The sequence below is a fragment of the Pezoporus occidentalis genome, unplaced genomic scaffold, assembly GCF_034315485.1.
Source record: "Pezoporus occidentalis ecotype Australia unplaced genomic scaffold, CSIRO_AGI_Poc_V1 ctg77, whole genome shotgun sequence".
Classification (NCBI taxonomy): domain Eukaryota; kingdom Metazoa; phylum Chordata; class Aves; order Psittaciformes; family Psittacidae; genus Pezoporus; species Pezoporus occidentalis.
The window spans coordinates 514,250-536,129 of record NW_026916126.1 but is presented as its reverse complement, the minus strand read 5'-3'; the positions used below and the strand labels follow the sequence as shown (position 1 = coordinate 536,129).

Sequence of the window (21,880 nt, the reverse complement as noted above, 5' to 3'; positions counted from 1 at the left end):
ACTTCTGCTAGGAAAAAGAGAAACCTAGAGCAAAAGAAAAGTAAACAAAAACAGAAAGGCTCCATTGCTAATCATCACTTCAGGGTAATTGCTTTCAGGCACATGAATAGAATGAATGAGGATTTACAAAACCTGAAGTGAAACTGGCCAAAATGAAGTTAAAAGTATTTGGCCAATGGCCTGACTGGAGCCAGGCTTTCACCCAAATTATTCAGGAGCTTCTCCCAAATTTTGTGTGTTGTTTTGCCACTGATTCCTTTGGAGCCATTCCAGTTTTCTGCCACCGTGACTGAGATTGCTATCTTGGCCCTTCTGTATAGAGTTGAGTAGTCCTTTGTTATGCTGGCTTCATATATGTTGCACCTTTTCATATTTGAAGAAGAGACCCATGATCAGTTATCTTCCCAGACTACTGTGCTACAGTTGTGTTACTACAGGCTTGGAATCTGAGGCTGGATTTACAGACCCTTCCAGAGACAGCAGTGAATACATCACTTGGAGCACTGGCTGTCAAATGGGAGAGCAGGTCAGGTGGGGACTGGACCCAAAAGCCAGTTACTGCAGATTTTTTCTGCAAATTGACGTTGGTTTTGACAAGTAACTTCCACAAGGCCATGGATGAAGAAGCTCTAGGAAGTAGTCCCTTGGCTTTGGGTTCACAGAAATGTTGCGGAAACATAAGCTTTGTTCTGAAAGCAATGTTCCTCGGACGTGGTTAGTCAGCTCTTATCTACTTGCATACATTTTTATTATTGTTAATCTTTGGCTTATTCACATCAGCTTCCCTCATGCGTAAGGTATTCCCTTGGAAGTGCTCAAACTTGTTGCTTTTTATTAATCAGATCAACTCACTAAAGTAGTGGCCAGAGACATTTTTCACATTATTTCCATTCAGCCATTACCTTTTTAAAAATTTTCCTGCAATTTGTCATCAAGGCACTGTTACACGTACCATTTTCATGGAATTCAGAATCTGATTGTTTAGTCTACGTAAAGAGGGAAAAAAGAGGGGGATCCTGTGCCTTTAATGTTGTTTATAACGGTTGGACAGAGCTTGTCAGGTGAAGGTTAATTGCTCTCCAGTTAAAGCAGTTCTCTGCACAGATGGGTTATCAGGGCTGAACACTCGTTACAAGATTAATCTCATTTCCGACAAGACTTCCCTTTCCTTCAACTGATTTTTGCTCAGCCATTGGACCTGTCACTAGCCGTTAAAAGAAGGGTGGGTTACCTCTGGGATATTAATGCTTATGTGCAGTGAAACAATAAAAAGTGTGTGTCATATCGGTAGGGAACATCTTTAGGAGACAGCACATTTCAGTGCTGTTCTGAAGGTCGAGATTCATAAACAACAAAAAACAATCAGGAACATTTGTATTAACCCTCTTAATGAACACAAACTCCAGCTAACCATCTGCAGGCTTAGTTTTCATGCGCGTTCTCTTCTAAATGCAGTATTTTTTTAGTTCCAAAGGTATCATTTCTGTTGAAAAACTAGCCACTTTTGAATGTGGAATCCAGGACACTTCTGTCCAGTTGATTAACTGATGGATATGGCCACTTTGGTTAACGCTTTTTTTTCAGTGAGAGGAAATACATCATGGTGAACACTTGAAGAAGTTTCAAACTGTGGGAGTTTTCTTTTGGACTCTATAGTAAACCTGTTGAAATTTCCTCTTTCTCTAAGCTGGAGTAAGTCAGAACTGGATCCACTATATGCAACGGGCTACAGAGGTATAAGATGGATGTAAAGTGAGAGGAGAACCAGGCACATCATATTCTTAGCATACTATTGCCTTGCTAGTCAAGATTGAAGCAGATCTGCCAGTCTGGTCTATTCTGATTCTGAATGGCTGGATGGACTGAGTTCAGGGAAGCTACAGCATGAACACGAATGTCTCACTGGAGTTCTGGGTTTATTTCAGGAGTTCTGATACAACCAAAATAACACAACTTGACAGAAGTCTCTGGCTGCCAGGTTTCTTCCATGCAGCTTTAGTCAGTAAATTCCAAACACTAAACAAATATTCAAGGCAACAAACAAGGTAGCTCTTCTGTTTCCTCAGTTTCCTGGCCTGGCTTTGGATCAGCACAATTCTATTGATGGTGCTGAGTCTCTCCATTGACTTCAGTGAACTTTGAATCAGGCTGGGTTGCCTCAGCCAAAAAATAAAGCTCTGTGGAGGGTCGTAGGCAGCACAGTATTCACTGAATGGTTGTTGTAGATGTGATCCATCAAACTGCACAAACGCTTGCTAAACTGAAAGTGTCTGAGCTATTCCACTGGTGTTTTAGATTACGAGTGTGCAAATGTGCCTTATTCTGCTGGGCTGTGCAATGGCGAGGTGATGTCAGCCACTTTATTTTTATTGAACTAATGATACAAATCCAGCACATTTCGTACACCTTTAAGGGCAAAGGTGTCTGCATGTGTACAGCATTAGACAGGTTAAGTAGTGAGGAGATTTTTGTCTAAGGAGACACTAGAAAATCATGTTATTTCTTCTGGCTTTCTAATGAGAATATAGGAAAAAGATACAAAGAGAGAGATCATCATCTTTATCTGATAAATGCACAGCTAAAAATTTGTCATTGTTGCCATGCATGGGGCTCCTACCTAATGAAAAGAATAAGTTTGTATTTACAATATTGGTCAAGAAACAGTTATTCTCCTGAAAATGTTTCAGTGAAGGACTTAACTGAAACTGTTTATTTTTTAATTTCTGCTTTATAAACATTTTACAAAACTAACAAGTTATATAAAAAATAGGGTTTTGTTAGAAAATGTCTATCATCTACACGCTTCTGAGAATTTCTTAATTTTCTTGTTTTCTTTTAATCATCAAAGTAGTCTAATAACCTTACTGCTGAATTCTAAGGGTTTTTTAAATACTGGTGAGACTAAAAATAGATTCTCGTTTGATTTAGAATCCACAGGTTTTAAGGAAATGTACTCACTACAGTTATAAAGCTGAAATGAAAGATATTCAGGAATGTAACCTCTGGATGTCATACTCTTCAGCAGTATGCATTCAGAGCCAAAGAAACTCAAGTAAGTGAATTCTGTTACTGGTTCTAATAAGATAGGAAAAGTGCATAGTAAATCTTTACAATCCCAACTAAATCATTAGTGCTTTATGCCAAAGGAGGCAAGTTTAGCAGAAAGTCTTTAAATGGACCAGGTTGAAATTTACAGGGTGGGAGGGAAGGGGGGGCCTGGGAAAGTACCTAAAGTAGGCTGTTAAATCTCTGTTAAGAGCCCTGAATAAAGATCTTGATTTTCCAAGGTGCTGGTCAACTTGAGAGTTCCCACTGTTTCTGCTGAAAGAAAACAGAGACTTTGGATGGATCTGATTTTTTTTTTTTTTTAAAAGCTACTTGTCAATGCTACCTTTCTAGAAAATTAAGGCAAATTTTAAAGTGGTTAGATTTATTCTTTTTTTCCTTAGGAAAAGTGTTTGTTTAGTAAAATAATATAATTGAAAGTTGAAGACAGGAGATGAATTAGGGCAAAGTGGCTTTGCTGTACTTATATTTCTTGTTACTCCTTCCAGCCTGTAGTTTTAAACAGCTGAAATGGTAGGAAACTGCAGTTTTGCAAAACCTCCTCTTTATTTTCCCTCCTACCTTTAATATACAAAACAAGGGTTGGTTTTGTTTTGCAAAGTAGCAACTGTTCCCTTTTAAACTTTTCAGAGCTTTTGTTTGATGACGTTGTGTTAAGTTTTTATTTACACGTTTATCAATGACATACTTTTGGACAAAAAATTGCCTATAATTATTGCTACTCATGCAATGCTTTTGCATTTTGTTTGCTTGCTTAGAACGGGAAGCTTTAGCTCCAAGCATTCAAAAATGGGATACTGCTGAACAATGAATTGCAAAACTGCTTGGTAGGTAAATGTATCGCAGACTTAACAACTATAAAACCTTTTTTGAAAAGTGCATTAAAATAGATGTCACAAATCTGTTGAAGTAAAGCACAGTCTACAAAATGTATGTGTAAAATATTCACTTTTAACTCATTTTGCTTAAATGCTTTCTTCATAATGGTGCTCAGGTCCTTTCCAATTAATGTGAATGTTAAATCTTACCTATTTTCAGATTCACTTTTTTTCTCCCACATCTTCATCACATACTTCTAACATTTTAGAAGCCAGATGAGACCAAATTCAACCTGAAGATTGTTTGCCTTCTAAGTTTGGGCTTTCACAGGGCTGTTTTCCTCTTTCCTTTCTTTTTGTTTGGCCTCAATATCTGTCAGTCTCAGCTGCTTTTTGGAGGATACAGTTCCTGCCAACTCTCCCAATTTTTATCAGGAATCTTGTGATATTTAGCGGTTCTCTTAAAGGGCAGTTTCTTAAATTATATGAAGGCATGAGGACTTCAGTTTTCATTGACAAAAGACTCTCTAGTACTAAAGAATCTACACTAAAGGCTTAAAAGCCAAGAGGCGGACCCGAAATGCACTGGTTTTAAGTGCTCTCTATTTCTGAGGCCTGACTTAAAGACTTGGAACGTTTTATGTAATAGGGCTTAATTCAGCAGAGGGTGGAGAGACCCTGCAGAACTACACATGCTGCCTGGTCATTGTTTACATGCTTCTGAAGGGCCTGCATGTCCTGTTAGTGCCACTTAGGTCTTGACCTCATCCTGTGTGCAGAGGTAGATGTCACACAGAATGAACACCTTGCCAAAGGGTCTGATGAAGATAAACAGTCAGTAACTTGGCATTTTAGGGCATGCTTTTTAATTAATAATGTATCAATACATTCTTGTCATAGAATCGTAGGATCAACTAGGTTGGAAGAGATCTTTTTAAGATAAGTCCAACCATTACTGCAGGACTTCCAAGACCACCACTAAGCCATATCACTGAGGGCCTCATCTACACAATGTTTCTGGTTTGTAAGCTGGGATTCAGATGGATTCTTGTCATCAGATGTCCAATATTAAGTCTTAATCCTGGAGCTGTACAGAAATAAAAGTGGGAAATGTATTTTCTGTATAGTAACTGACAAAAGCCTCAGCTCATTTTTTAAAATATGAAAAAATCCAGTGTTTATAATATCAAAAGTAAAAATGCACATCTATATATCTTAGTAGAAATCCAAATATTGCAGTTTAGGGGGGTTGAAGGCTTTTATAACACTTTAAAGTATCAATTAAGGAGGCTGGTAGGTTGGTTGAGAAAGGTCAGTGTTACATGGGGTGTCTGTGAGCCCCAAGGCATTGCTTTCAGTTTTTTTTCCCTAGCTGCTCCTCTGTTCCTTTCTTTAGTGAAAAGAGGAAGACTCAGAGAAGTTCAGAATGTTCAATAAGAAGACAAAATATTACAAAAAGTTCTATATGAAAGTTTTAAGGTGGAGGTAGAAAGAAGGGGGGCATGATAATGAAATTAAGGTGACAATAAGAAATGTTTTGTGGGGTTTTTTTTTCAGTAAAGATAATCAGAATTCATGAGATGATAGCTTAAAAATAATTTCAGGAATTTCAGGGAATAATGTATTTTATATTGCTTGTCTTATCTACCTTCCAAACCTTGAAATTCACAATTATATTTTTTACCTAAGATGATAACAGCCTTAGGTTTTCAGCTGACTCTAGAATTTAGGTCAAAAGGAACTAAGGTTCAGCAAGATCATGAAAGCTGGCAGCTACTGCTGTTAAAAAGGAAGCTTGATAAATCCTTAGAATTAACTCTCTTAAAACTTAAGTTACATATGATAATGTAAATGGGATTGGAATGATGCTGTAAATGAAACTTCTAAGTCTGATAATGACACTAAAACTAGAAGCTGAGCAGAACGAGGAACAATGCAATTGGCTTCAAAACAATTTACAAACTACAGCATATGCAACTGGAGCAATAATAGCCAGTGCCAGTCAGTGCTGAACAAAGCAAAGTGAAAGGTGGGAAAACAAAATCTGTCAAGGAAGTACTTTGCATCATGAAGTATCCTAAGGAAGACAAAGTTTTAGGTTTATTGAAACTATCCACTTAGTATACAAGGGACACTATCAGAAAAAACAGTCATTATACTCTGAATTTTCATGATGGTAAGTATGAACTGTAATCTCCAGTACTTCAGAGACCATTCCCAAGCACCAGACTTCTATAAATAAATGAGAGTGTGTCCAAGCAAAGAACAGAGGCAAATGCACAGAGAATCTAAAGCCCAAAATAAAGCTGTAAATTTGCATTTGCTTTTACAGAACAGTTGGCTATTACAGAAGACTTTTTTGTGCAAAGACCCTAACCTTCTTTTATTTAATATGCTGGAGCTGAAGCAGAGAGCTCTATTGCACTCTTCAGCCACGGACGCTGTGCAAAGGCCACTGCCATGCTATGGGAGATCACCACTGCCAGCGGTGCTGCCCTCTGCAATGAGGAAATGCCTTAATTCCCAGGCACATTGTGTCAAGACAAAGGCAAGCACTTCCCTACCTGCCTTGTCATTAGCAAATGGCAAAGGAAGTAATCTTTCTGTCCTAAGGGATGCGATGCCTGTGGTGGTCCGAGCACAACCATGGAGATCATACACAAGTAGTCCTCAGCTGATACATGTGAATGCATTCTCCTTATCACACATAATTGCTTACAGGGAGGTCATTTTGCAAAAGGCTTAGATAACGTCAGAGATTTATGTAAGACTATTTGTAAACTCAGTTGGCTCTGAAAGAAACCATTGTGATTCCCTGGTTTGTGCTACTCCTAAAGTGCCCCAGCAGAGCTGGCATGAATAATGTGTTCAACAAGCCACTGTGTTTTCCTAAGCTATATTCTCTGTATTTGCTGTAGTATGAATGTGTTAATACCCATCCTTTGTATTCCAGTCTGTTACCCAACGTGTCCCCTAAATAACAAACTCTGATTCTACCTATCTTCTTTTAGGTGGCACAGGAAGTTTAATGCAGAAGCTTGCTATAAAAGTGTTCAGTTCCCTGACCTTCAGTATCTTTTTATTTCTCCTTTCTCTTTTAGTATTCCTTTCTGATTCACTTTCTAAGCTTCCTACAACCTGTGGGTTTGCTGATCAAATGTCAAAACATAACTCTGAACTAGAAATAAAATGAAATTTTTTTTTAAGTTAGTTTTGCATACTGCTCCAAAAAAATCACACCTTATTTGTCTCTATATATTAAAGTCTTACAAAACTAAGTGATGGATGCTCTGTCATAAAAATGGTAACCAGTGTGGATATCTTCAGCACACCAAAGTCCTCATGATTGACTGACTTTCGCAGTTTCTCTGATTGACTTTGTTGTACTCCAGCCAACAGCAGAATCCTCCAGTCTCACAGACTTCAGACTTTTTTTAATAATCCATATTCTTTCCTTCTCTAGATTTCTTTGATCTCCTTTAGAATACTTCATCTCTTCCTCTCTCTTCTTTTTCACTCAGATTGCAATTTCTCTGCTTTATGTAATCCTCAGTTGCCTTCAACTTCTAAACACGTGTTTCTGAAGGACAGCACTGGTTTCACACTGATTCGATCTTCACAGAAATATCTTACACCCCTTTCCACCAGAAACACAGTTACCTGACTCTGCAAATTTAGGTCTTGTTGAAATGCTTGTAAAAATAGCTTGCTTGTATGGGAGTATCTTTCCCTCTAAATAATGATAATGAAGTATAATCAGTAATCTGCTAATTACTCCTGTTGTTGCTGGCTAAGTACAGGGCATTTTACCTTTTTTAATTCTCATGTTGTAAGCCCAGTGGGAACAGAAAGTTATGTACCACCAATGAATCACAGCAAGTATTGTCCATGCATGATCCTATTGTTAATGACTTGGGCAGAGCACTAGAAAGGAGGCTTTTCAGTTATATTCAAAAATTCACAGTATAGCTTGAAAAAATTGCTATTTTCAGAAACAGCTGCTTTTTTCAGGTTCCCATCTGGGACACTTTCACTGTGATTTTCAGAGCTTTTCTATTTCCCACAGAATTGGTGTCATTACTAACCTCTCTGCACTTTAATCATCTGGCATGAAATAGGACATCACATTACTCAGTTGCTAAAATTTCGTAGGCTGTGACAAAGCTCAGTTAATGCTGAAGTTATTCTAGTGCTTAGAGGAACACCTATAAATTAAAGGCTATTAGCACTTACTTGCAAATAGTTCTATTTATGTCAATGGAAGTGCTCCTATTAAAGATCAATGTGGAATGCAAAATTTTTAGCTGACAGTTTTCAGTGCAAGAATTGTAGTTTTCAGTGCAAGAATTGGCAATTTCACTGTAACCTAAAATGTATTGTAAGAGTTAGAAAAAATATCCTCAGGGATCTTACTAGAAATAATGAATCAGAAACTCTGGACTTTGAGAACTGCGTAAATAAGAACTGGATTTTAAAATAACTGATTAAAAATTATTTGGGCATGTGACAAATGTAATATTTAATGTACTTAATGTACAAAACCTATTTGTAGAAAAAATAGAATACAAAAAGATGCAGCAGGAATTTTAGCTGTTTCTAGCAAACATTTTTTCCATAGTCGTGACTGAAGTCTGAAGCTTCAGAGGGTAATAAACAGCTTTAAAACATGCCAGGTCAGTGTTGAAATACCCAACATGAGGAAGCAAAAATCTTCCTGAAGCCTTAGATCTGTTTTCCATATCCTTACAAAAGAACTGTTTTCTGAAGATCTGGTTTAGATTTTTGTCTTTCTGGAAGTGTCTTATAAGAAAGATTTTGTGTATTTCTAAGACATTCAGACAAGCCAGAGTTCTCTTACTAAAACTAATTCTATGTTTCTGTTAACCCTGATGGAACAAAATTAGTTTGCCTTGAATAATAATTTTGTTTGGTAAAATTAGTGTTTGAAATCCTCAGCAATCAGTTTGTCTTTGGCTGGCTGCAGAATTAAAATCTTCAGAAATTCATGCTTTGAACAGATGCCTAGTGCAAACACGGATGCTTGAGGCTGGGCGCTTACGTGTGTAATTATTTGCTTGACTTGCAAATGTATTGAACACCCATCACTACAAAAGCCTCATGAAGTGGATGCGTTCCAGGCGAATTGAATGATATATTAAGAATATATAAGAAAATATATAAGAATTTCGTTGCTCAAATTCCAATCTTCAGTCGCTCAGAGGGAAAATAAGGAATAAAAGCCCACCTTCCTGTGCTCATGTCAAGTGCTGTTACCAGCTTGATGTTGCCTTTGGCTTACCTGAGCTGTTGGCAGCTCTCGACATTATCAAAAGCCAAGCCCCAGTGCTGCAGTAGGGCAGGAGGATTCTGCACAAGAGGGATGAGATCCATCTTCCCTTTGGTGGGATGTGCTGCATTAGGGAATTTGCCACAGCAGGAGCAGGAGCCTGCAGGGATATACCCTGTACAGGTATCTATAGCAGGGAGGGTTTGCAGCTGACAGGGGCGAGCAGGAGGGCACCATCACTATTGCACATTGCATATTGCACTCCTGCATGTTCTTTCCACGGTGAGGTCCAGGAGTGTTCCTGGGCCATTGAAAGGCATTTAAACATGGAGAGATCCATCCAGTTCCCCCTTTGCCACCATGATGTTGGCACAGAGAGGGAGATCAGCTAGAGTGGAGCCAGAGAAAACAGCTGCAGAGAGAGACAGGACAAGTATAAGTCGTTTTTATGGTTTTAGCTGGGTTTGCTTCAGACTGAATAGCTCTTTGCTTTTCCCTCTGCTTTCCTCAGTCTCTTCACCTCGACTCCACTTCTTGCCTGACATGCATAGTAGCCTTTCACTTTTTGGTATCTTCTGTGTAGCTCATTCTAATTGAAAAATAACTTCTGGCACAACTGTGACAGTCACACTGGTCACACCATGCACTTAACTTGTGCTTTGTATTTATTGCCCTCAGCTTGTGTCCCTTCTGTGTTAGCTGCAAGTGTTTTGTGACAAACTCTAACTACTGCTTTGCCTTAGTTCTGCGCCTAAGATAGCAGTTCATTTATTTCTTGCATCTAGCACTGCACAACAGTCATGGTTACTAAATACTGTCGAGGCCTTTGAAAGATCCTTTTTGCTGCAGTGCTATGGCAGTTTATAAGTCCGCAGTAGGAAGTCACTGTACCATGACATGAGTGTTGCCCCATATCTCCTTCTCTGTAGAGTATACCTTTCATAGTAATGCCAGGTCTTTCTGACACATGGTAGTCTTTTGGACTGTGGGTTTTAATTACAAGTGACTGCAAAGTCTGTGGTTTTGCATCTTTTACCAACAGAAAAAAGAAATATACTACTTTTATTTTTTTCACTGCAAAAGCAGTGTCTCCCTCCCCAAAGATTTCAAACCTGGTAGATTCTTGATTTTGGGAAAAGCATTCTAGTTGCTTTATTGGTTCTTCTTACTTGTGTAAGAACTTGTGTACAATATTTCTTTCTTAGTTGTGTAATTATCATGAACAGCAAAGCTGAAATAATTTGTTCCTGTCTTACTTTTATTCCTTCTTTCTGCTTTTATATCCTTGACAAGCCCAATATGGAAGCAGGATTTTAAAATGGCATAATGACATTTATCATTGACTTCTACCACATGTGTTTCAATGACCATTATGCACTACACCTGTGGGAGTTTAGTGTATGGGTTTGCTTGGTTTACTGAATACTAGGAATTTTGGAGATTGCTCAGGTCAGACAGCAACTAAATCAACATGATCTTCTGGTTTTCCTTTCTTACAGAACGACATGTATCATTTTGCTTTATTTAGTCCATGCTTTCATTTTATTAGATTGCAGAGAAGCATAAACGGTGTCTGTTTACATTCCTTACTGATTCAACTTGAAATTATGACCAAGTATGGCTTGAGTAGTCTATAAAAATATATGGTAGTTTCTGGCTCTCAGACATATAAAGGTGTTCCTGGAAGCTCAAAACTCAGAGTGCAAATCAGTTAGTCTTCTCGATGATTTTGAAACCTCAAATCCTTTGAAATAGTTGGCAACTTGCCTGTTGCATATTTACAGTTACACAACTCTTCCTCCCTGCGACTTTTAAAAGTTCCTCCTTCCTTTCTCCTTTAAGTCCTTTGACAGCGTCAAAACATCTCTCCCTCTGTCTTTCCCCTCTCCTCAGCTCTCCCCATTCTAGCTCTCTCTCTCCTTGGTATGGCACATTGTTCTGTGGAAATGGGTTGTTTTGAGTTCACACTTTGTTTTCCTGCTGTTTTTCTGGAAGCTGGATGTGGCACGAAAGATACGGGAATAGCTTATAGGAAATGAGTTTGTTTGGGGAAACAGCCAAAAAGAGAAACAGCCTGCATACCTCTCCTGTATGTTTGAAGGCATAGCATACAGTATATAAAGGCATTTTGAGGGTCATTTTTTAATGCAGACCAAAGAAAAATAAATCAAAATATTTTCTTTTAGCATACCTTAAGTTTTGCATTCACACAGCTTCACTTCATATAGTAATGCTTATTAGACACTTCGTCTTACTGTCGAGGTGTGGAGAAAAACATCTAAATATTTTCTACTGCTGTAGTAAATGCATCTTTCAGGGTTCTGGACTTGAGATTGTCTTAATTTCATTGATTTCTCTGCTCACTTTTCATCAATGACAGCAGGTGGCCTTTTCCTTCTGGAGCTGATGTTGGTATCAGTGAAAAGTGCAGTCAGTATCAGAGCTGCAAGGCATGGTTTTCATAAGAGTGGTAATGTTGGTAATCACTACTTAAGAAAAGATACTGCTACAGGGAAGAACTGCAGGATTTTTCTTGTTGCCACGTTGAAGTTATTGCCATGTATGTTTTCCTTTTCTTCTTCACATGTACAATTAAAAATTGGCCACAACCTGTTTCTGCTGCATATGAAATTCAACAGAAAGCATGGTTGCAGAGCCAGAAGTTGCACAATAAAGATGAATTTGTGAGGTAGTTCTCATTAAAAAAATGGAAAAAAAAGATAAAATTTAATTTTCTTCAGTAATAATATTTTGTGATTTTGGATTGGTGATTTTGTCTAGAAAGACATTGCTTTAAATTGCTTAAATGAAGTAATAAGTTTAAAAGCAAAACCACAGGTGTATTTGGGATTAATTTTGGTTTTACTGTCACAAAGCAATTTTTTCTTTGTATGTGAGGTTTTCTTGTTGTGGTTGTTCTGTTTTATTTGCTTTGGGACAAACAAAGAACATTCACTCCAACCTTTGTCTGTCAAAGGTATGAAACAACTTTTTTCTTCTGATCCATTGGTTTGGCTACCTGTCTAACTGTAATATATTGAAAACCATACCACTCTCTTTGACTGATCTCATAGTTAATGTTTGAGCTAAACGTAATGATATTTTTACCTTATACTGGTTCAGCAGAGCAGATAAAATGTGCTTAAACATAAGCACGCACTTTATTGTTATTTTACTAAGCACTCTCCTGCATTAATCTTTGCATACACAGAAATGACATAATACTGTGTGTGACATTCAACCCTGCGTTAATTTCATTAGTCATGCTTTGTGGCAAATGACTAAAATAACGCGTGCTGGAGTATGAAGCAAGATATTCATTATAAACAATTACAGGAAGGTATGTGAGGCTATACACTGTAAAGGTTATCATGACAGGAAGTCATATTTTATATACACAGTGGGCATACTTGGAAAGTTCATTCTGAATTTAGAAATATTGCCCATCTAAGCAATATTCTATGTGTTCATAAAATGGAGATTACCATGAGAAACTTATAATACTATATATGTATATGCTCAGTGTATACATGGAAGATCCAGAATAAAAGGTGGCTGAGGAAAAGGAAGAATAATGTAAACAAAACCACTTTCCCTTAGTGTTATGCAAAAATGGAGAGCACTCCTTAATGTAGCGAGTTTTTAAAAAGCAATAGCAATTTGCATTTTAATTCCAGTTATCTAATGCAGAGAAGTCAGCAAAAAATATCAAGACAAATACACTTGGAAGTAAATAAAAGCATCCGTAGAAATAAAGATGGCTTAAGCAGTTTGCAGAAGCTATCAGACAACAAATTAATGTGTTGGATGAGATAACTGTTCTTTAAATAGGAAGGTAAGAATTTTAAATATGTGTGAAGGTGAACACGGGGGAGCATCTGAGACCTTGTCAGCCTGATGCAGCTGGCAAGAGGATCTCCAGCTCCAGGGGGTCCCTGAAGAGAAGCTGAGTTTCAGGAAAGCACCCCTGCAGATGCCCAAGAAGGGTTCCCCCTCACTCTCCCTAGGCTGTTTGCTGAGCCCAGCTGCTGGTTTGAGAGGACCAGCCAGATTTAATGGAGAACATGCCCAGTTTGCTTTCCCACTATTTCTTTGGGATAGCTAAAGGTACATTTGGAGCTAAGGTCCCTCGTAACTGCGGTCTTTCCAAGCAGAATGTGACTCATCACACACATGCACGCACGTGTGCGCACGTGCAAAAACACCACACACAGAGGCACTACAGGGAAGTGATGGGTCACCTAGAAGCTCAGTTCATGGCCGTAATCCAGTTGTTATTTCCTTAATGCTGTTAGACATTTGTAAAAACCAAAGGTTCACTGCAAAGGAAACTAATTTGTGTGTTCTTTTCAGTTTTATCCAATATTTAATTGTTTCATCGATTCAATGGCTGTAATGATCTATTCATTCCTTCTATACGTTTCTCATCACTCTGCTGATGAGTTTATCTTTGGTACATAGTGTGCCTTATAGAAAAGTATTTTAATACCTGAATTATTTTTACTTTAAAATTTGTTCAGAAGTTGAGGAGGGATTATCTAAAAATGTGTGTGTACGTATACTTATATGTGCATATATATATACACAAAATAGGCATATATAATTTTGCATAGAAATAAATATATGGTGGGTCAACCCACCACAGTTAACAAATATTGAACTTAGTATAAATGTAATGTATAATTTTGCAGTTTGGGCTAAATGGCAGGAAAAAGAACTGCAAATGTTACCCTTTTGTGATAACACTGGACAAGTCTTTTGAATAAGGCAGAAAATAATCATTATTATCATTAATCATTAAGAGTTTTCTCAATAAAGTTTCCAAAGCCAAAGTACCAGAGCAGTTACCTTGTTCAAGCAAAGCCTTAAGTTCTGAACAAATGACTAACTCCAGTAAATGGGTAGTAATCCTTGAAGACATCCCATTCAAACTGCCCATAATGCCAAAGGAAAGGGTAGGCTTGCATGCCTAGTGTGGGATCGGTGTCTTGTTTTGCGCAGCTGCTGTGGTCCCAAGACTCTTTCCCAATATTATTTTGATCTAATAGCAAAAGTTCATAGTGGGTGTGGCATGCAGCCTCAGTTCACTTCCAGTCGGGCTGCTGGCTACTTTAGAAACCTGCCACCTGTTTTGCCAAAGAAATCTTTGCTTGAAAAGTTTCTGGAAAAGCCCCCAGATAGTCATATTTTTTAACAAAGTAGAATACTAGCTGTTCCTTCTGAGCAGTAAAGTCCTGTATTAGAAAGACAAGGTAGAAGCAACAGGCTAGCCCTGGGCTGAGGCAGAAATGGAATCTTATATCCAAGTTTTCCCAGTTTTCTAGGCATTTTGAAGCCTTACAGGTTAACAGGCAAGAAGGAAAAAACTTCAAGCTCATAATTGCCAATACTATCAAAATTAAAAGGAAGAAAAGTCTATTGTATTGACTGAAAAAAGTCATTCAAACTTCAGTGTTACAGCTCTTTATGTAGATGGAAGTGCTAAAATAAGCATACAAAGCTACAGTTTCTTAAAAATGTGCATACAATATACAATCTGCAGGATACAATTGTATTGTTTTTACCATTGTTGAATTAAAGTTGACGTAATTATTCAGGAATATGTATTCTGAGCCCAACCAATCATTGTGCTGCTCCAGCCGTACAGCCACCTAACGCTGTTCATTCAGCTGCTGGTGCAGCAGATAAAACGTGTTGTTGCCTCAGCCTTTGGGTAGATTGCCAGCACTCTGCTCATGCAGAAGGCAAATCAGAATCAGATTCATCACTGTATAGCACTAGCTTGTCTGCTTCATTTTCTAGGCTTTTTGATACAGTCTTGTGAATTTTGAGGTCCACTTTAATTCAGAAGCCTGGTGCAGTTCTTTGGTGGTTGTGCATGGGCATGGGCAGAGCTGCTTCCAGGCATACCCCTCTTGAAGTCACTTGGGCATTGAACATGCACTGAAGCAGATGCAGGGTGGAGGCTTTCATCACTGCATTTGAACAAGCCCACTGCATTTCTTTGATGGTGCCCAGGGCATGAGACATATATGAAAGTTTCCTATTTCCCTTTGTTAACTCGGTTAGGGGTTAAACTATTCATTTGCATTTTACTGCTAGTTGAAGACTGCAGATGAAATAATTATGAAGTGGCAGCTCTTTAAATCAGATGCTCATGGACACTTCCTGATCTCTGGAAGTCAGGGTTTCGTCAACTGTACTTAGTGTGATAATTTTAGTGTGTCAGATGCAGGGTAGTCCCAAATATGGCGTGGAGCTTGGAATGAAGGGCATGTGCTTTCTAAGCAAAAACCCAATTTTATCCATTCTCACAAAAGGTTCCTCATCTGCATTAGTGGAATGATGATTTTTGTCTTATCTTATGCAGCACTTGAGCAACTGGAGTGAATGCCTCATGCTACAGATATTACCCTATGATGAAAGGAGGTATCTAAAATAGCTTGGGCAAAAACAGGGTTTGCTGACATTTCAGTAATGACCGTATAATAGAAATGATGATAAAGCACCACAGTCTGCATTTGAATTCATAATGTTTCAGAATTTGTTCATTAAGACACAAAATGTTAAACCTTTGGGCTTAGCTGTGAGATCTCTATTTACATTACTAGTCCTGGTGAAGCCAGGAGGATGGCTTACACAGAGGGCTGCAGGATCAGACCTTAAACATCTGCTATTGTTTCCCAGAAATGAATCTAGCCTGCAATTTCATAACATCATTTTGATGGATGTTTGATTATTCCTTTTTTTCAAGAGGGACTGTGGCAGTGTCTCTCCTTTGCTTCCAAACATCCTTTGTATTTTTCTCAGCAAGAGGTGAAGATAATCAGATAAGTGGCAGCACTGGGCCTGTGTTTGGATTAACACTGACTACCCAAGTGCTCTTTGCAAATACGTGAAGGATGTTAGCTGAGCTGGCAATAAGATTCTCATGGGTGGAGGTGAGGACAACATCTGTCTTTCCTATCTTGTACTTGCCAAGGCTTTTTGTTGTTCGTGAACTCTCTCATGAATATAATATGTGGATTTTTGTCTGATCTAATGAATCCAAGACTCAGAAATTTAGAAGGAAAACATATTCCAGATGTGTGCTACAATTCCTGACTCAGGTGACTGCATTTTAAGTAGTAACCTTTTCCAGTATGTTCCACACACCATATTGAATATCTTACAAAACTGCTTCTTTAGTGAATGGTCAGAAGAGAGTTGTAAGAGCATCATGATTAATAAGATATAGTAAGGCTGAAACATCGATCATTTGCCTCTTGTTTCACTGAATATTGCTAGATGCAATGAACCCAAGGCTTAAAGACTTGTCTTTAAAGCAGTACTGCAAATTTCGGCTAGAAGCTCTTTAAGCAGTTCAACCACAGCTTGCTTTATCGCGTGATGCCTGTTGCAGACATGAGCAGAGTTTCAGACTGGAAGACTGCCTGCTCTGTGAGGTTCTGGTGTCCATCCTCATGTATGGTCTCTGCCCTAGCATGGAATTTACATTCCTGGCCTGTTTGAAATTAGGCTTTCACTCCAGATAACAGCTTCCTAGAGCATGAGAAGATGCAGTCTGGGGAAGAATGGAAAGAAGAGTAGCAAGCCAGAAGAGTGACTTGGTAAAGTGTGGAGTGGCTGTGTACCAAGGTGCATACCATGTGCTCTCTTGCACACTTCTGCCTGTTCTTTCTTTCGGTTACAAGTGTATGTAATTGGATCGCACACAATTTCAACAAGTACACAAGGGATAGCAAGTGCAAAAAAGCATGGAAACGCTTAATAGAGCTGATTGCCTGATCTTAATCAGAACAATCTTCCTTCAGAAAGTGCAGGTCCTCTCCAAATATCACTGTTTATTAGAATATTTTGACATCTTCAGAACACACGCCACTGTGTTACAATTATTCCTTTTAATAAATGTTTTGGTAAAAGTTTTCATATAACAGGTTTGTGTCTAATTTAAAATGAAAATAAGTCCCAGTATGTCAGAGTTCTTCACAGAATGGAGAATTCTTTTTTCTGACCAACTGTAGACATCCGACAAGTGATAGGAAACAGCCTGTGTCTGAATGGATTGTGGCTGTGTGGAGGTCTAAACTTGTATTTGTGTATATATTATCATGAAATCAGATTAGAGAAGAACTAGAAGCTGATTACATTAATGAGGAGAAATATAAAACCATTGTGTTTCAAAAAATATAAATGCAATGACAAATATAGATTATATAAATGCAATGCCATATGGCGAAGCTAATTAAAATTTCTCAATTCCAGTGTTATTGCGAGCCCCTCATAGTCAAGGGCAACAAGCTTGATTTGGTGTGTGGGATTGCTGACTCCAACAAGATGACTCTACAAGTAATAAATATGTTTTACTGTCTGCAGCATCTCTCAGTGCACAATGAGGGTTGTTGCTTTATTTGTTTCTCCTCATGCATCCTCCCCTTTATGTGTACTTCATGCCCAGTGTCCAACTGGTTTGCAGTCAGTATTTTTCATCCTACTACTGTGCTATTTGCCTGCTAGGATTTTGACAGTGCTGGCCAGTATGCTCCTGATTGTCCAAGTTCTAGAAACATTTTTTTGAGCAGCAAGTCATTTGATAGATTTTGGGCAGACAACTGACATAAACAAAGATCTACTAAACCTTTTCTGTCACAGGGATTAAGCAGTAAACCATGTGAATATTATAAGAAATTAAAAAAAAAAAAAAAAACAACAAAAAAAGTGATCTTAATGTTTTGAGATATATGTATACACACACATACTACGAGGGTACCTCCTGGAGTTATGATTCCATTTGATTGCTGTACAAACAAGTGGAAATGCTATCATGTCTAAAGTGGAAGCTGGGTTGATGACATGGAGGGACAGCAGACAAACGTATGTCATGCACAAAATGGTATGTTCCCTAATCAGAATTAACTTGAGAAAAAGCACCTCCAGGTTAGAATGGCCTCCAAAATCTTTTAAAATACTGCTGAAGTATTCTTAACCCAGTAACCATCAGCACAAACAAATTATGCGAGACAACTGCACACCCTATTGCCACCTTTAATCATTTCTTAAGTTTGATCAAACCTTAGGAAAAAAAGTCTTTGCTCTTAAATCCTGCCATTGCATATAAAAGACAGGCCATCTTTCATATACTGATAGGAGCTACTTCAGTCACATTTCCTGTAATTTCATGCTTGTAGGCCAAGTAATCTTGCATTTGATTAAGTAAACACCTTTGTCCTCATGACTTTATGCCTACTTTAAAGGCGTTGCTGTACCTATTGTTCTACAAATTGTCAGTCCGTTATTTTTTCATTTTTACTTATCAGTGAAGTATAGGGCAAAACCAAATAGAGAAGTCATTTTGCTCTTTTTATCATTAGTACAGAAAGTCCAAGTAAGAAGTACAAGTGATTGATAGAATAAAAAACTCTTAATGAAGGAAAAGATTTTTGTTTTGCTGGTGATGTCATAAGAGTACATGCAGAAGGGAAGATGAAATAAAGAAAATCCATGTCCAATATTGAGCTCAGATAATACCAACAGCTCTCTACTGACTTGAATGAAAGACCTTCCCCAGATGCCACTGTATGTGATGCTTAGTTCATATAACATTGTCCAGACACTGACTACTAGAAATGAAAGGCTTCATTTCTGAGCTGTCATAAGAATATATTATTGTCATGTGAAATCCAAGATCATCCATCCACTACTAAAATTATTACCATAAAGGTACAAAACTCGGTGAGATTAAAAGCATCTATTTTATAATATTTATAAATGTTTACCTTGCTTTAGCCCACTTACTGCTTAATGTTGCCAAACTGCTCCAGAAACAGCATTATAATGGATGATAAAAAAAGAGCAAATGAGTAATGAAAAGTATTTACTAGAAATAGAACTGGTATCCATATGTAAAAAAACCTTGCCAAAAAAATTGTCAGTATTGATAGTTTTGTCTACGTTTATATATGGCCAGACCATGTGACTGTTCTTTATAACAGTGAATGCTGACGGTATTTATATTACATTTGGTCCAAAATCTTGCATTTAGAATTATAGGAAAAAGCACATTTTTAAGTGCCTGTGTTTAAGAAATAAATATCCATACTGCTTTCTGTCAGCTGTTCAGTAAAATAGTTTGCTATTATTGCTTTTCTTTCATAGCTTATGTAGGTTTAAGGCTTGAAGGCTTTAATTACTAAGGTGAAATCAAGGAAAGACAAGATGAAATGATGCATGGAAGGAGCAGCTGAAGCACATTTTCTGTCTGTTTTGGGGGATATCGTATTATGTCATATTCTTGTATAGCTGAGAAATGCTTTGTACTTCTTGATGCTATTTTTATGCTTTTCACAATACAAATTTCACATGAGGTTGTATTGGGTTGTATGAAGTCTGATGGTTCAGCATCACCATGCCTTGCAAGGTCACTGGATTCAGAAAAGCCTAGGCCAGAAATCCTCAGCTTTTAAGATCACTACGAGGAAGACAGGCAGCAGCTGCCAACCGTGGACACACGGCTCCCACCTGTCTATTGCAGAAAATGGTTTTCTTGAATATTCAAGGACCACATATATCACCTGTAGGGGTTGTTGATAAATTGACATCAGTGGTCCTAGCTGCATTTGAAGGACAGGACAGTTGGTATGTCTGAGTCCTGGCTGGCAGGATGAATAGCAGAGCAGATATTACACATAGTTTCCATGTTTCCTACATTGAAACCTCAAGCTCACTTATGTGAGAGAGGAAAGATGGTTAAAGAGGAAGTAAGGCTAATTCTAGTTTAGACAATGTTCTTCGGTTATGCTGACTCCTCAAAATTGTGCAAAAGCTTAGATGGCCAGTTCAGCTTTTGTAATGTGCTCAAGGGAGGGGTGATGCAGAGGGGTGATGCATGTCCTGCTGTCCTTCAAGACTGGCCAGCAAAGATCAGTAAGTACTTGGAGTAAATTATCAGAGATACTCACTATCGTAGAGCACACATTCATAAGTCTTCCACATAAGGACTGACCCAACAGTGTGTAAAGTTGGCAGAAAATCAGTTATTCCTACAGAGTTTTTACAGACCTGTCAGCGTGCACTAACTGATAACTAGCAGGATGGAGTACAGATGAGTGTTTGCTATTGAATCAGAACAAAACTCCAGCGAGTAAAATGAGCTTTTTTAATAATTATTTCTCCATGAATAATGAGGCTTTTTTTTCTCCTGAAATGTGAATGAAGTCTGAGTCTGTCTCTTGGGTTAATTTATGCTTGTCTTGTTTTTGTCATAGTCTTCAGATATTCACATAACCCTTATTAATTGGGATCATATTTGCAGCATTTGTTGTCCTCCTGAGGAAGTTAAAATGTGTGTACTTTACCTGTTTGTGCAACATAATAGGCATCCATAGCACAAGCAATATATACTGTCATTAGTAATGCAAATAAATAGAAAACCCTTTTTTGTTGTTGTTGTTTACAGTTATACTTACCCTAAATATTCATAAATTAACTTACATTAAGCGGAGTCAAGTTTAATAGGAACCAGAATAAATTTGCTTTGTTTCACATATGTGTGAGAGGATGAGAAATAATATCCATTATATAGTGATTGAAGCCTGTTTTGAAAAGATCTATTAGTAAATGGTTTACAGAGTAAAATAGCATTATGGCTGTTGTATTTGCAACCTTGTATCTACTTTGTCCTGTATAATTCACACATTCATGCATATAGTGGAGCTAGCTCTTCCAAAATTAACATTTTATTTCATGGGGTTTGGCTCACTTGCTAGCTCTACAGTGGGGCAGAAAATAGGGAACTGTGCAGTAAATACTCTCAGGAATGGGATGCATTGTGATCACCTGGAAAAACAGTTATGGACTGCTAAGAAAGAAATTTCTATTTTCCTTCTAGTGTAACATTTTCTTTCTTTGGTTCCTGTGATATGATGCATGCTACTTTATACCCAAGCACATCAAGTCCTCCTGCTGTCTCTCAGGGCAGTTTAGCCAGGGAGCAATCTTTGGGGAACAAGGGACCAGCAGCTACCTCACCCTGCTCCTCCTTGGAAAGCAAGAGCCGTCTGCAGGCTTTCCCAGAAAAGCTTCAGACCACCACCAGCAACAGTTTTTAGCAGGCCAGAAACACACAGGAGTCTGAGAGGCATGGGAAAAAGGAGAAGTGTTATTCTGGCATCCCTTCTCTTCATGCCCCCAGAGACCCAAGAGACAGTAGTTCAGTAGCTGGGCGCAGGCTGGCAGAAGAGCGTGCAAAGCAGGGGTGTTAACTGGGGAGTTAATGGTGACAGCCTGGTGGGTGACCTTTGCACTTGGGACAATGTCTGAAAAGCACTAATGAAATGGTGCAGAGAGCTGCCTGAATTTTGCATCCTGCTCTGTAACAGGAAGCGTTACTGTTAGTGATTCAGTTACAAGTCTTGTGGCATTTGAAGGGCTGCTTGGGATCCCATTCCTCATATCCAGAGGTTAAGGGATGATCTCAATTTTCATCAGAAGTAATAAGAAGAGGTTTCAGAGAAAACTTCATAGGTCATATTAACAGAGTGCGCCCCAAGGGCTCACAAACCAGGCAAGTAAAAGGAATGATAAATGCGTACCCCCTTAAAATGAGCAACTACAACTGCTGATTTTTAGGGCAGCGTGCAACTGCTGGAGCTTGTGCAAATCCTTTTCTGGTAGCCAAGGAAGGCAGGAGCCTGCAAGCAGACGCCCAGCT

General features: G+C 38.3%; 1 protein-coding gene across 6 annotated transcripts in view; it reads left to right on the top strand.

Moving 5' to 3' along the window:
* ERG (ETS transcription factor ERG) overlaps positions 1 to 21,880 on the top strand; it is a 145,820-nt gene that overhangs the window by 89,688 nt on the left and 34,252 nt on the right. The window contains exon 1 of one of the 6 annotated variants that reach the window (XM_062602576.1): positions 2,903 to 3,052. The exons of the other annotated variants lie outside the window; for them this stretch is intronic. The gene's annotated coding sequence lies outside the window, so the exon portion shown is untranslated. Of the gene's footprint in view, positions 1 to 2,902; positions 3,053 to 21,880 lie in introns of those variants that run through there. 6 annotated transcript variants of the gene reach the window in all.